Source organism: Oncorhynchus keta, chromosome 9 (genome assembly GCF_023373465.1).
Source record: "Oncorhynchus keta strain PuntledgeMale-10-30-2019 chromosome 9, Oket_V2, whole genome shotgun sequence".
In the NCBI taxonomy this organism is placed as follows: domain Eukaryota; kingdom Metazoa; phylum Chordata; class Actinopteri; order Salmoniformes; family Salmonidae; genus Oncorhynchus; species Oncorhynchus keta.
The window spans coordinates 29,312,059-29,328,114 of record NC_068429.1 but is presented as its reverse complement, the minus strand read 5'-3'; the positions used below and the strand labels follow the sequence as shown (position 1 = coordinate 29,328,114).

The following is a 16,056-nucleotide window of genomic DNA, read 5'->3' as shown; positions in this document are numbered from 1 at the left end:
GGCCTTTGTGCAACAACGTTTTTGGTGGCCCACCATGGTTCCTGATGTCTCCGCGTTCCCCGCCGCCTGCACTGTTATTCTGTGCTCAGAATAAGAATCCGCGGTAAGCTCCAGCTGGCCTCCTTCAACCACTTCCTGTCCCTCACCGCCCCTGGTCTCATATCTCTGGACTTCGTCACTGGTCTCCCTCCATCTGATGGCAACACCACTATCCTTATGGTGGTGGATAGGATTTCCAAAGCCGGTCCTCAGTTCTCGTCCCGGTTCTGGAAGGCGTTCTGCACACTCATTGGGTCGTCGGCTAGCCTGTCCTCCGGTGTTCACCCTCAGTCTAACCTAACGGCCAGTCGAAGAGAGCCAAACAGGACCTGGAGACGACTCTTTGTTGCCTCGTCTTCACCAACTCCACCATCTGGAGCCAGCAACTTGTGTGGATGGAATACACCCACAACACCCTTCACTGCTCGGCCACTGGTCTCTTGCCTTTCGAGTGTTCCATGGGATATCAGCCTCCGCTCTCGCTGAGCAATTGGAAGAGGTCAGCATACCCTCGGCCCAGATGTTCATCCGCCGCTGTCTCTGTACCTGGAAGAGTCTTCCCAGTTCTGTCATTTTCTGATTGTCCTGACTCTGATCCTGCCTGCCGTCCTGTACCTGCCTGATTCTGACTTGGATTACAACCCTTTGCCTGCCTTGACTTACCTTTTGCCTGCCCCTTGTACTATAATAAACTCTGAGACTCGTACTGTCCGCCTCCTGTGTCTGCATCTGGGTCTTAGTCTGATAAAAGATCTCTTAGTAACCAGGAGTTAAATCTCTTTCCAAGTTTCGCTACAATTGAAGAACAATTTAAGTTGGCCCTTTCTTTCTGATCTTTTCTAACTTTAATATGTGATAACTTTTACAGGGATATTACATATTGAGTTTAAGTCACATCTTTTCAAAGCAAATAATTCACATTTCCTAATATTCAGTGATAAACCAGATACATGTGAGAAGACATTAAAACACTCAACAGCTTTCCTGACTTCATTATGATCTTCCAAAAATGGTGGAGTCGTCAGCCAATTGTGAACATTTTATATCTATCTTGTATTTGAATACCCCTGTAACGGTTTTCTTCTGGTGAAAGAGAGGTGGACCAAAATGCAGCGTGGTTATCTTTATACATCTTTAATAATAGATGAAAATAGAACAATATACAAAACAAGAACCGTGGAAAACCAAAACAGCCCTATCTGGTGCAACAAACACAAAGACAGGAAACAACCACCCACAAAACCCAACACAAAACAGGCTACCTAAATATGGTTCCCAATCAGAGACAACGACTAACACCTGCCTCTGATTGAGAACCATATCAGGCCAAACACAGAAACAGACAAACTAGACACACAACATAGAATGCCCACTCAGATCACACCCTGACCAAACAAAACACAGAAACATACAAAGCAAACTATGGTCAGGGTGTGACAACCACTAAAACTATCCTTATTGATGTGAAGTGCCATAACTTGTGACCAATAAAAATAATAAAGGAGAATTTGGGCATCCTTGTTTAATTTCCCGTCTAATATCGAATCTCTGAAGTTCCATGGGATAATTTAACATAGCTGTTACTATTCTTGTAAAGTGTCTTAATTACACTTTGAAAATATTGACCAAATAATCCATCTCAAAGAAAATAATGTTCAACTGTATCAAAAGCCTTGTAAAAGTCTACAAATAAAATAAAGCTATCTTCCATAATGTGCTCATTGTAGTCTATCAAGTCCAATACTAGTCGAATGTTATTACATATATGTCTGCCCTTCATAAAACCAGACTAAGTATCATCATTGATTTGGTCAAGACCTTTAAGTCTTTTTGCAAAGGTGGATGCAAGTAGCTTTCCATCATTGTTCATTAATGTGATTGGTCTCCAATTTTCTAACATCCTATGATCTTTGTTTGGAGATTACAGAAATGAGGCCTTGTTGTCGTAGAAACAGGTAGGACCCCTAACTCAATTGCCTCCTTAAAAACATCAGATATAAGTTCAATATCCTCCTGAAAATATTGAAATCCCTGGAGATTTGTTCTGTTTTAACTTGTTGATACATGTTTTTATTTCATTGATAGAAGTAAATTCATTCCAATACCTTTGGAAGTCTTCATCTATGAATTTTGTATCGTCTTTGACAGAGTCTAGAAAGGCAGACATGTCACTAGCAGGACAGGCATTACTGGTGTAAAGATTACCATAGAATTCTGAAACATATTTTGAAATGTCTTTGGGTTTTTCATATGTTAAGCTATATTATTTTTCTCTCTAAATTTAAAAAGTATTTTGTATTTTTTTTCACCTTCCTCCGACCACCTCCTTCTTGCTCTCTCTTCATACGTTCGTTCCATTTCTATTTGTAAAGAAAAAAAATTACCCTTATCTTTTTCATCAAGGTCCTCCATTGAAATTTCGTTAACAAGTTTCTCTTCCCTCAATCTTTGAAGTTCAGCAATTTATTTATCTCTCTTCATGGCTGTTTGTCTTATTTCATACTTCATTAATTCCCAATATTTCCCATAAGACTTAAATAGTTAGACTTTCCTCCAGTTTTCTTGTATAATATCTTTGGCATCCATCTTGAAATCATCTTCCAACAGTCTGCTATTGAGTTTCCAATAACTCCGATTCGGTTTATTAACTTCAGATCCATTAATATTTAAAGATAAGAATACAACTTTATGATCCATAAGAATTATGGTTCGATGGATACCTGGAATATATTGTTATCTAATGAATTAAAAATCAACCAGAAGTCAATTCTTGACTGTCTGAACAGTCCTTTTTCATCAAGATATTTAGATCTCCAAATATCGAATAATCCAAGACCAAGACATAGATTATTAAACTCAGGATTAACAATGCTGGATCTGGTAGGAGGAGGACATCTGTCAATCATTACATTAGATACATCATTTCAATTTCCACCTGAGATCATTTTGATATCCTGAAATACACCTTTAACTTTATAAATCTCTTCTTCTAATTGTTGAAATAGTATCCTGTTGTTTTGTTTGTTGTTGGATGGATAGATATTCCCTAATAAAAACATTTCACTTTTCAAATTCGGTTAAATTGAACCAAAGCCAAGAGTGTTGAGTCTTACTACTGATGACCTTCCCTTTAAATGCACCTCTTAAAACTGCTACACCTGCAGGGTGGTTGTTGTCATATGATAACCAGATATCGTTACCCCATTGATTTTTCCAAAAAGATAGATCGAAAGAACAAGCATGAGTCTCTTGTAGAAAGTAAAAGGCTGCATTAAACCGTTTGCAATACAGGACAATAGCCTGAGGTTTGAGTAAATTACAAATACCCCTGACATTAATTGAACAAAGAGATAAAGACAAACTTCAACCAACAACCTTGTTATGCTAATATAAACTTTTCCTAGGGATATGCAACTCAGAAGGATTTCCATCTCATTATTAAACCCTCCATCAAAAAACAAACACAGGTCATAAAGTAACCAAATTATTCTTATTCCCACAAGGGGGAGACATTGTGTAGACATTACAATAAGCAGTTATTCACCCATAGTTCGTGTTCAGTTTACCAGTTTTCAGGTCAGCCTTTTCTCATTCAAGTGTTTGTGTAAATTCTTTACAATAAAAGGCTGCTTCTCACCTGTCAATTAGGCAGTGTCTCGGCCTGCCAGTTCTGGCTGAGTCAGACTCTGGCTGTCTCTCAAATGTTTGGATTTTGCCACATTTCTTTCTCATAAATGATCACTCTTGCACTGACAAAAAAAATGCAGTTTTCCCTTCCTTTGGAGCTGCAGCCACCATCGGTCACAGTTTCTCCTGTGTCACTTTGTCCGCAGAGATGAGATCCTCAGTGAACCTCAATTTGTGCTTGATGAAGAACTCACGTGTAGGTAGATCTGTTGGTGAACCAGATGATGGTTGTCCTTGTTCTCTTGTCTTGATCCTTGAGTCTTCCGAAACGATGAACGATGTCCACATTTTCCTGAAGTTTGGCTTTTGATTCGGGAATGACAGCTCCACAGATGTTAACAAAGTACTGAGTAAAGGGTCTGAATACTTATGTAAATGAGATATTTCGGTTTCTTATTTTAATAAATGTGCAAAAATCTATAAAAACCTGTTTTTGCTTTAACATTATGAATAATTTTGTGTAAATTGATGGGGGGGGGGATATATTTAATCAAGGCAAAATGTGAAAAAAGTCAAGGGGTCTGACTACTTTCTGGATGCACTGTGTATTATCACCTTCCTCCCTCTCCCTCTGAAAGGTCCTCTCAGTTTTTGTTGGTATCTTTCTTTGACCTTAGTATTTCCCCAATTGAAGATTCACCTCCTGATACTTTTGTCTGTCTTGTTCTTTTCTTCAATGATGTTTCCAACGACATCTTCCTCATCAGTCGCTTCTGTCCTCATCTCCTCTTTTGTCTCTCTCCACTTCTTTACCCTCTTCTCTTTCAATCTCTCCCAGTCTTTCTTCCTTCTCTCTATCTATTTGTTTCTGGCCCTCAGTTTCTTTCCACATTCTTTATTTTCTTGCTCAAATGCTGTTTTTCTACCTTTGCTTGTTTTGCCTTAGTGTACTGCTCTTCCATTTCTTTGCACCAGAAGTTCTCTCTATCTATCTCTGACTCATTTTGTTTCTTTCTCTCTCATTTCTCTTCATCAATTTCCTGTTTTGCTACCTTCCTACTCTCATTATTTTTGTCTTGTAGATCTACTGTCTTGTCCTCTTCATTGCTTTTTCTATCTCCTCTGTCTTTTCATTTGATCAATCCTCTCTTCGTCTTTCCTTCTTTTGCTCCTGTCTGAGTTTTTTTTCTCCTCTCCATCGCTCTCTATCTCCGACTGGTTTGGTATTGACAATCTCTGTTTTTCCTCCTTTCTCCTCTCCATCGCTCTCTATCTCCGACTGGTTTGGTATTGACAATCTCTGTTTTTCCTCCTTTCTCCTCTCCATCGCTCTCTATCTCCGACTGGTTTGGTATTGACAATCTCTGTTTTTCCTCCTTTCTCCTCTCCATCGCTCTCTATCTCCGACTGGTTTGGTATTGACAATCTCTGTTTTTCCTCCTTTCTCCTCTCCATCGCTCTCTATCTCCGACTGGTTTGGTATTGACAATCTCTGTTTTTCCTCCTTTCTCCTCTCCATCGCTCTCTATCTCCGACTGGTTTGGTATTGACAATCTCTGTTTTTCCTCCTTTCTCCTCTCCATCGCTCTCTATCTCCGACTGGTTTGGTATTGACAATCTCTGTTTTTCCTCCTTTCTCCTCTCCATCGCTCTCTATCTCCGACTGGTTTGGTATTGACAATCTCTGTTTTTCCTCCTTTCTCCTCTCCATCGCTCTCTATCTCCGACTGGTTTGGTATTGACAATCTCTGTTTTTCCTCCTTTCTCCTCTCCATCGCTCTCTATCTCCGACTGGTTTGGTATTGACAATCTCTGTTTTTCCTCCTTTCTCCTCTCCATCGCTCTCTATCTCCGACTGGTTTGGTATTGACAATCTCTGTTTTTCCTCCTTTCTCCTCTCCATCGCTCTCTATCTCCGACTGGTTTGGTATTGACAATCTCTGTTTTTCCTCCTTTCTCCTCTCCATCGCTCTCTATCTCCGACTGGTTTGGTATTGACAATCTCTGTTTTTCCTCCTTTCTCCTCTCCATCGCTCTCTATCTCCGACTGGTTTGGTATTGACAATCTCTGTTTTTCCTCCTTTTTCCTCTCCATCTCCCTCTATGATAAAAGTGATTCTCTTACAAAATATACGTCACAACTTCCGCCGAAGTCGGTCCCTCTCCTTGTTCGGGCGGCGTTCGGCGGACGACGTCACCGGCCTTCTAGCCATCGCCGATCCACTTTTCATTTTCCATTTGTTTTGTCTTTGTCTTACACACCTGGTTTCAATTCCCCAATTACTTGTTCATTATTTAACCCTCTGTTCCCCATGTCTGTTTGTGAGTAATTGTTTGTATTTAGTATGGTCCGTTAATGTGGGCTCTCTTTTTGTATTCCATTTGTATATGTTGAGTAAAGTATGTTTATTTACTCATATCTGCTGTCCTGCGCCTGACTCCTCTACACCAGCTACACACAGACCACATTACAATATAAGAGAAGTTCAGTGTTTCTTCCACTGAACTGACTATCTGAATCATAGATAATATATCTATGGACTGTAAATGTAATCTGTTACAATCTGTTACAAGTTACCTGTCCAAAATTGTAACCAGCAACATAACTTTTGGATTACCCAAACACAATAACTTCTCTGATTTTATTCCGTTAATTTTGGATTACTTTCCCCTCAAGAGGCATTAGAAGAAGACAAAAAGCATCCATCAAATGCATTTGGTGTGTCATCATAGTGGTCTCTGACTTGCTCCTGTCTGAGCTTATTTTTCTGCTCCTCCACACATAAATCATAGCTTCATAGCCCTCTTTCCCATTTCTTCTCTTGTCTAAACATACCTTCTTCAACTCCTCTTTTACCCTGTCTGCCCCCCCTCCCTCTCTATCTCTCATTGCCCTCCTCTCTCCCCCTCCTTCTCTCCTGATCTACTTGTTGAGGTATTTGGCTACAGAGTGGTAGGCCAGCAGGATCTCGGAATCCTTGGGGCAGGTATAGTGGAACTCGTCCTGCTGGTAGGCCTTGGTCAGGTAGCGGGTCAGACCGGTCAGAGCCACAGGGATCTCAAAGTCACAGTACTTCCTACACACCACCTGTGGGGAGCAAGAGAGGGGGAAAGGGAGTCAACATGACAGACACACTGAACCACACTGAACAACATGTTCATCTGTTTACGAGTAGCACAGTGGTGCAAGTGGTACTTGCAGTCATACAGACTAATAAAAAGCACAATATTCCCATTGCTTAAACCATAGCTACACATCTGAGTGCACCTATAAATACTGTAAAAGGAACAGACCTTTGCACTTCTTGATTGAGATGGTTCCAACAAAGAGGAGCAGACTAGAGGAAAGTACAATAGATGACACTGGCAAAGGTGATGTAATCTAGGACTTCCTGGAATGCTTGATTTGATAACCTTGACTATATTGAGCTTGGGCATCAGGTTGCAGTCAGCCAGACTGAGGGAGTTCCCGTCCAGATAGTGCCGTAATGACTGGGGGACGTCTGGGTTTTGGTCCAGCTCGTGTAGGAGTGGCGTCAGCAGGTACTGATCCAACTTCATCAGGCTCTTCAGAAACTTCTTCTCAAGCACTGAAAAGAAGCAAAGCCTCATAAAAAAACAGAACTACTGTTTCAATGACTCATCCATAAACTTCTAAACATGGAGGGGCTTCTTAATATCGTTGAGTCCAGGGTTAGGGTTCTTGATGTATGAAGAGAACATGGAAGATGTCATCTCCAGCACCGTTGGACTCCTTGTAGCGACAGCACAGTGTAACAGTTCTCTTCTATCTCCTCCTCTGATGAAGCGGTGGAACAAGGATCGGACCAAAATGCAGCGTGATGATGATTCATGATATTTTAATGAAGGAAAAAACTATACATGAAGAAACTACAAAATAATTAAATATGAAAACCTAAACAGCCCTATCTGGTGCAAACACAAAGACAGTGTAACGGTTTTCTAATGGTGAAGGAGAGTCGGACCAAACTGCAGCGTGTATATTGCGATCCATGTTTAATAAAACAAACGTAACAAGAATCAATACAAAACAAATAAACGAAACGAAAACCGAAACAGCCTAAACTGGTGTCAAATAACACAGCACAAGGACATCAAGACACTGAGGACAATCACCCACAAAACAACCAAAGAATATGGCTGCCTAAATATGGTTCCCAATCAGAGCCAACGATAAACACCTGACTCTGATTGAGAACCACTCCAGACAGCCATAGACTCTCCTAGAACACCCCACTAAGTTACAATCCCACTACATACACACCACATACAAAAAACCCATGTCACACCCTGGCCTGACCAAATAAATGAAGATAAACACAAAATACTTCGACCAGGGCGTGACAGAACCCCCCCCTCCCCCTAAGGTGCGGACTCCCGAGCGCACCTCAAAACAATAAGGAAGGGTCCGGGTGGGCGTCTGTCCATGGTGGCGGCTCCGGCGCGGGACGTGGACTCCACTAAACCACTGTCTTAACCACTGTCTTCCCTCCTCGCGTCCTTGGATAGTCCACCCTCGCCGCCGACCATGGCCTAGTAGTCCTCACCCAGAACCCCACTAGACTGAGGAGCAGATCGGGACTGAGGGGCAGCTCGGGACTGAAGGGAAGCTCGAGACTGAAGGGAAGCTCGAGACTGAAGGGAAGCTCGAGACTGAAGGGAAGCTCGAGACTGAAGGGAAACTCGAGACTGAAGGGAAACTCGAGACTGAAGGGAAACTCGAGACTGAGGGGAAGCTCGGGACTGAGGGGAAGCTCGGGAGTGAAAGGAAGCTCAGGAGTGAAAGGAAGCTCAGGAGTGAAAGGAAGCTCAGGAGTGAAAGGAAGCTCAGGAGTGAAAGGAAGCTCAGGCAGGTTGATGAATCTACCAGATCCTGGCCGACTGGCAGATCCTGGCCGACTGGCAGATCCTGGCCGACTGGCAGATCCTGGCCGACTGGCACCTCTGGCGGATCCTGGCTGACAGGCACTTCTGGCGGATCCTGGCTGACTGGCACTTCTGGCGGATCCTGGCAGACTGGTAGATCCTGGCAGACTGGCGGATCCTTGCAGACTGGCGGATCCTTGCAGACTGGCAGCTCTTTGCAGACTGGCATCTGTGGCTGCTTCATGCAGACTGACATCTCTGGCTGCTTCATGCAGACTGACAGCTCTGACTGCTCCATGCAGGCTGGCAGCTCTGACTGCTCCATGCAGGCTGGCAGCTCTGGCTGCTCCATGCAGGCTGGCAGCACCTTGCAGACTGGCAGCTCCTTGCAGACTGACATCTCTGGCTGCTCCATGCAGACTGGCAGCTCCTTGCAGACTGGCAGCTCCTTGCAGACTGGCAGCTCTGGCTGCTTTATGCAGACTGACAGCTCTGGCTGCTTCATGCAGACTGACAGCTCTGGCTGCTCCATGCAGGCTGACAGCTCTGACTGCTCCATGCAGGCTGGCAGCACCTTGCAGACTGGCAGCACCTTGCAGACTGGCAGCTCCTTGCAGACTGACAGCTCTGGCTGCTCCATGCAGGCTGGCAGCACCTTGCAGACTGACAGCTCCTTGCAGACTGACAGCTCTAGCTGTTCCATGCAGGCTGGCAGCTCCTTGCAGACTGACAGCTCCTTGCAGACTGACAGCTCTGGCTGCTTCATGCAGACTGACAGCTCTGACTGCTCCATGCAGGCTGACAGCTCTGGCTGCGCTGAACAGACAGGAGACTCCATCAGCGCTGTAGAGGAAGAAGGCTCTAGATGCGCTGAACAGACAGGACACTCCAGCAGCGCTGTAGAGGAGGAAGGCTCTAGATGCGCTGAACAGACAGGAGACTCCAGCAGTGCTTTAGAGGAGGAAGGCTCTGATAGCGCTGAACAGGCGGGAGGCTCTGGCAGCGCAGGAGAGGCGAGGCGCACTGTAGGCCTGATGCGTGGTGCTGGCACTGGTGGTACTGGGCCGAGGACACGCACAGGAAGCCTGGTGCGGGGAGCTGCTACCGGAGGGCTGGTGTGTAGAGGTGGCACAGGATGGGCTAGACCGTGAAGGCGTACTGGAGATATTGAGAGCAGTGTTGGCACAGGACATGCAAGCCTAGCGATGTGCACAGGAGGCCTGGTGCGTGAGGCTGGCACCAACTTCACCAGCCGACTAACACGCACCTCAGGACGAGTATGGAGCGCTGACCCAGGTGCCATCAAATCCCTGACACGTTCCGTCGGGCGAATTCCATGCAAAAATCACCAACACAGCAACTCCCTCATTTCTCTCTCCTCCAATTTCCCCATTAACTCCTTCACAGTCTCTGCTTCGCTCACCTCCAACACCGGCTCTGGTCTCCTCCTTGGCTCCTCACGATAAACAGGGAGAGTTGGCTCAGGTCTGACTCCTGACTCTGCCACTCTCTCCCTGAGCCACCCCCCAATACATTTTTGGGGCTGACTCTCAGGCTTCCTTGCCAACCGTGTTCCCTCATATCGCCGGCTCCTCTCTCCGGCTGACTCTGCTCTCCTCGCTGCCTCCACCTGTTACACCTTTGGGCAGCTACACTCCCCTGGTTTAGCCCAGGGTCCTCTCCCGTCAAGGATTTCCTCCCATGTCCAGAAATCCTTAATACGCATCTCCTCTTTGGGCTGCTCCTGCCTGTTGACACGCTGCTTGGTCCGTTTACGGTGGGTGATTCTGTAACGGTTTTCTAATGGTGAAGGAGAGTCGGACCAAACTGCAGCGTGTATATTGCGATCCATGTTTAATAAAACAAACATAACACAAATCAATACAAAACACTACAAAACAAATAAACGAAATGAAAACCGAAACTGGTGTCAACTAACAAGGACATCAAGACACTAAGGACAATCACCCACAAAACAACCAAAGAATATGGCTGCCTAAATATGGTTCCCAATCAGAGACAACGATAAACACCAGACAGCCATAGACTCTCCTAGAACACCCCACTAAGTTACAATCCCACTACATACACACCACATACAAAAAACCCATGTCACACCCTGGCCTGAACAAATAAATGAAGATAACAACTAAATACTTCAGCCAGGGCATGACAGACAGGAACAATCACCCACAAAACACTCAAAGAATATGGCTGCCTAAATATGGTTCCCAATCAGAGACAACGATAAACACCTGCCTCTGATTGAGAACCACTCCAGACAGCCATAGACTTTGCTAGATCACCCCACTAAGCCACACACCCAATACCTAACAAAACCCCAAGACAAAACACACCACAATAAACCCATGTCACACTCCGGCCTGACCAAATAAATAAAGACAAACACAATATACTTCGACCAGGGCGTGACACACAGCTTGGGGTACCTGGAAAGGTATTGCCATTAGCTCTCAGCTTTCTGAGTTAGTAGAGCCAGTGGAGGATATGTTTGACTGCAAAGATGTTAATTGCCCTGTAATAAACATTTATTTATTAATGACTTGTCTCTTTTGGCATGTGTGTGTGTGTGTGTGTGTGTGTGTGTGTGTGTGTGTGTGTGTGTGTGTGTGTGTGTGTGTGTGTGTGTGTGTGTGTGTGTGTGTGTGTGTGCGTGCGTGCGTGCGTGCGTGCGTGCGTGCGTGCGTGCGTGTATGTGTGTGCGTGCGTGCATGTGTGTGCATTTATGCCTGTTGATGTTCATCACACACTCACTGTGGCGGAGCCAGTGCCTCCTCTAGGAACTCCTCGATCTTGTTGGTGTCGGTGCGCACCTCCCCAAGATGAGGAATGGGGGCTGAGAGCCCGGGGCAAGGTTCTTCAGCACTTCTGGAGCCCTGACAGCAAGGGGACCCGATGAAACACATGAGGGAGAAAAGCCTTTAATTGCACACTTCATCTATCACACACAATTCTCTAGTTATTCTATCAGTGTTAGCAGTTCATAAGTAGTTGTTACCTGGACATGTATGGACAAGCTCTCCGATTCATGCCTGGCTTGGATGGATTGAACTGTGGCATTAAGTGCATCATTGTGGAGACTGTATGTGCGTGAGAGTGAAAGCCACATTTATACCTTTTCATGTCTACTGTGGTGAGGGTGAGGTTGGCCCCTTTCAGCCAGAGGATCATAAAGAGTCGCTGACAGAAGGGACAGTTCCCCACACTCTCCCCATCATCACTGGCCTATCGGGTGGATGGGTTGAGGTTGGAGGGGTGTGCGATAGAGAAGGAAAATGGACCGAATAAAAATGTGGTCTCTTCAATCAGTCAATAATTATTTTTTTTTTTCAACAGTTTCATCATGTAAGTACAGTGTAAGAAAGACGATTAATTGCTATAGTACTTTCTACACTTTACTTATTTAATAATAATAATTACACAGACGTTGAGAAAAGGATGGACGGTACATTATGACCGTTGGTGAAGAAAAATTATTAAAGGAGACGATAAAAATAAAACAAAATCGGTACCTACCAAGTTTCGAAGGGAAATATCGTTTTTATTTTATAAGAGAGTTGTTATAATTTTGTTAAGAAAGACCTAGTAAAGACTGAAGCTACCGTCTCATTGTATTTGGGTATTTGACAGCCTTGAGGTTAGCCTAGCATCGTGTGAAACCGAGAGAGAATTGCTTGGGAAAGATTAACGAGGTCATGTTCCCATGGGATATCGGTTACGGCTAAGGAGGACTGTCTGCATTGACAGCTGTGCTTGCTGTGGATCCTGTGAGGAAACCTGCAAGGAACTTCCATACTTCACTGAGGGAATATCCACGAGTAGTGAGTAACCACAACGGTGGGGAGCTTCGGGACTTCATGTGTGTCGTCATTTCTTTTAGCTCCAACGCGCGCCAGCGGGTTAAACAAGCTTGAAATCATTTGGACGTGGGTTGTGCACGACTCATTGGGGTTTATTATTTGTATTTCTTTTGATGTGGTGCTTTGAAAATGTAAATAATATACAACTTGAACCTTGTGTATGTTGCCTTGGTGGAGTCATTTACTGATTCAATTTAATTGAATGCATGGGAAAGTATATCCTTATACAATTACAACAATCTATAATCATTCCATCTGAAGTTGATACCCCATTTGTCATCACCCTAGATAGTTTACAATAGGGATTCTTATTGGAGATGTCCTTCTCACCTAACATCCCATTGCTGTTGAGATATTCTACGTAAGTTAATAGAGAGTCAAATTCGAGCCTAGTGAGATGGTTACACTACAATGTAGAAAAATGGCAAAAATTAAGAAAAATCCTTGAATGAGTGTTGTAAAACGCCCTGGAACATGTATGATGTACTAATGGGAGCTGACCACGTGCTAATTTTCTTGTAGTTAAAGCAACTAGCCATGTGATTTACAAATACACCTGTACTCACATATAATAAAATGTTTGCTTTTCTATTAGGTTTATTTACAGATGTAAGGATCACGCTGTTGCAGGTGAACTTTCCTGCAATGCAGGACATTGAAAATATGTTGTCACGCCCTGGTCGAAGTATTTTGTGTTTATCTTTATGTATTGGGTCAGGCCAGGGTGTGGCATGGGGTTTTTGTATTGTGGTGTGTTTTGTCTTGGGGTTTTGGTACATAGTGGGATTGTAGCTAGTGGGGTGATCTAGCAGAGTCTATGGCTGTCTGGAATGGTTCTCAATCAGAGGCAGGTGTTTATCGTTGTCTCTGATTGGGAACCATATTTAGGAGAGTGTGGCAGAGTCAGGAGTCAGACCTGAGCCAACTCTCCCTGTTTATCGTGAGGAGCCAAGGAGGAGACCAGAACCAGAACCGGTGTTGGAGGTGAGCGAAGCAGAGACTGTGAAGGAGTTAAGGGGGAAATTGGAGGAGAGAGAAATGAGGGAGTTGCTGTGTTGGTGCTTTAAGCATGGAATTTGCCCGACGGAACGTGTCAGGGATTTGATGGCACCTGAGTTAGCACTCCATAATCGTCCTGAGGTGCGTGTTAGTCGGCTGGTGAAGTTGGTGCCAGCCTCACGCACCAGGCCTCCTGTGCACATCCCTAGCCATGCACGTCCTGTGCCAGTACTGCTCTCAAGATCTCCAGTACGCCTTCACGGTCTAGCCCATCCTGTGCCACCTCTACACACCAGCCCTCCGGTAGCAGCTCCCCGCACCAGGCTTCCTGTGCATGTCCTCGGTTCAGTTCCACCAGTGCCAGCACCACGCATCAGGCCTACAGTGCGCCTCGCCTCTCCAGCGCTGTCGGAGTCTCCTGCCTGTTCAGCGCAGCCAGAGCCTTCCTCCTCTCCAGCGCTGCCGGAGTCTCCTGCCTGTTCAGCGCAGCCAGAGCCTTTCTCCTCTCCAGCGCTGCCGGAGTCTCCCGCCTGTTCAGTGCAGCTAGAGCCTTCTTCCTCTACAGCGCTGCTGGAGTCTCCTGTCTGTTCAGCACAGCCAGAGCTGTCAGTCTGCATAGAGCTGTCAGTCTGCATGGAGCAGTCAGAGCTGTCAGCCTGCATGGAGCAGTCAGAGCTGTCAGCCTGCATGGAGCAGCCAGAGCTGTCAGCCTGCATGGAGCAGCCAGAGCTGTCAGTCTGCATGAAGCAGTCAGAGCTGTCAGTCTGCATGGAGCAGTCAGAGCTGTCAGCCTGCATGGAGCAGTCAGAGCTGTCAGCCTGCATGGAGCAGTCAGAGCTGTCAGCCTGCATGGAGCAGTCAGAGCTGTCAGCCTGCATGGAGCAGTCAGAGCTGTCAGCCTGCATGGAGCAGTCAGAGCTGTCAGCCTGCATGGAGCAGTCAGAGCTGTCAGCCTGCATGGAGCAGTCAGAGCTGTCAGCCTGCATGGAGCAGCCAGAGCTGTCAGCCTACATGGAGCAGCCAGAGCTGTCAGCCTACATGGAGCAGCCAGAGCTGTCAGCCTGCATGGAGCAGCCAGAGCTGTCAGCCTGCATGGAGCAGCCAGAGCTGCCAGTCTGCATGGAGCTGCCAGCCTGCATGGAGCAGCCAGAGCTGTCAGTCTGCATGAAGCGGCCAGAGCTGTCAGTCTGCATGAAGCGGCCAGAGCTGTCAGTCTGCATGAAGCGGCCAGAGCTGTCAGTCTGCATGAAGCGGCCAGAGCTGTCAGTCTGCATGAAGCGGCCGGAGCTGTCAGTCTGCATGAAGCAGCCAGAGCTGCCAGTCTGCAAGGAGCTGTCAGTCTGCAAGGATCCGCCAGAGGTGCCAGTCGGCCAGGATCTGCCAGTCGGCCAGGATCTGCCAGTCGGCCAGGATCTGCCAGAACTTCCAGTCGGCCAGGATCTGCCAGTCGGCCAGGATCTGCCAGTCAGCCAGGATCCGCCAGTCAGCCAGGATCCGCCAGTCTGCCAGTCAGCCAGGATCTGCCAGAACCACCAGCCAGCCAGGATCTGGTAGATCCATCAACCTGCCTGCGCTTCCTCTCACTCCCGAGCTTCCCCTCAGTCCCGAGCTTCCCCTCAGTCCCGAGCTGCCTCAGTCCCGAGCCGTCCTTCAGTCCCGATCTGCTCCTCAGTCCAGTGGGGTTCTGGGTGAGGACTACTAGGCCATGGTCGGCGGCGAGGGTGGACTATCCAGGGACGCGAGGAGAGGGGACTAAGACATTGACTGAGTGGGGTACACGTCCCGCGGCGGAGCCGCCACCATGGACAGACGCCCGGACCCTCCCTATTGTTTTGAGGTGCGTTCGGGAGTCCGCACCTTAGGGGGGGGGGGGTTCTGTCACGCCCTGGTCGAAGTATTTTGTGTTTATCTTTACGTATTGGGTCAGGCCAGGGTGTGGCATGGGGTTTTTGTATTGTGGTGTGTTTTGTCTTGGGGTTTTGGTATATAGTGGGATTGTAGCTAATGGGGTGATCTAGCAGAGTCTATGGCTGTCTGGAGTGGTTCTCAATCAGAGGCAGGTGTTTATCGTTGTCTCTGATTGGGAACCATATTTAGGCAGCCATATTCTTTGGTTGTTTTGTGGGCGATTGTCCTTAGTGTCCTTGTAACTTTCTAGTGTTAGTTTGCACCAGTTTAGGCTGTTTCTGTTTTCATTACGTTCTTTGTTTTGTAGTGTTTGTATTTTAGATTCGTGTTACGTTTTTGTTCATTAAACATGGATCGCAATCTACACGCTGCGTTTTGGTCCGACTCTCCTTCACCACACCTAGAAAACCGTTACATATGTAGTGTATTTGAGGTTTAAAAAGGCTTCTGACGTTTGCGATTTCCACTTTGAAATTTGACTTTTTCCCCATACAGCCTTTTTTATCAACCCCTACAAAAATGTCCATTAATTATAATCCACATCATAATTCCCATTTCCTGTTGCTTCAGGATCATTTTCCTGCTGTAGCAAACTGGCTCAATTTAAGATCCTAAATTTGTATGAACAAATATTTATTCCTTCCTTGCTGTAAGCTGTCTCTGTAACTAAAATGTACAACCTGTTCTAAAACAGGACTAAAGTTTCAAATACAGT

The 16,056-nt window shown here is 45.9% G+C and overlaps 1 pseudogene; it reads right to left on the bottom strand.

Annotated features, from left to right (window-relative positions):
- Nucleotides 1-6,566: 6,566 nt before the first annotated feature.
- On the bottom strand, nucleotides 6,567-11,784 carry LOC118388081 (chloride intracellular channel protein 4-like; annotated as a pseudogene).
- Between the last annotated feature and the right edge of the window lie 4,272 nt (nucleotides 11,785-16,056).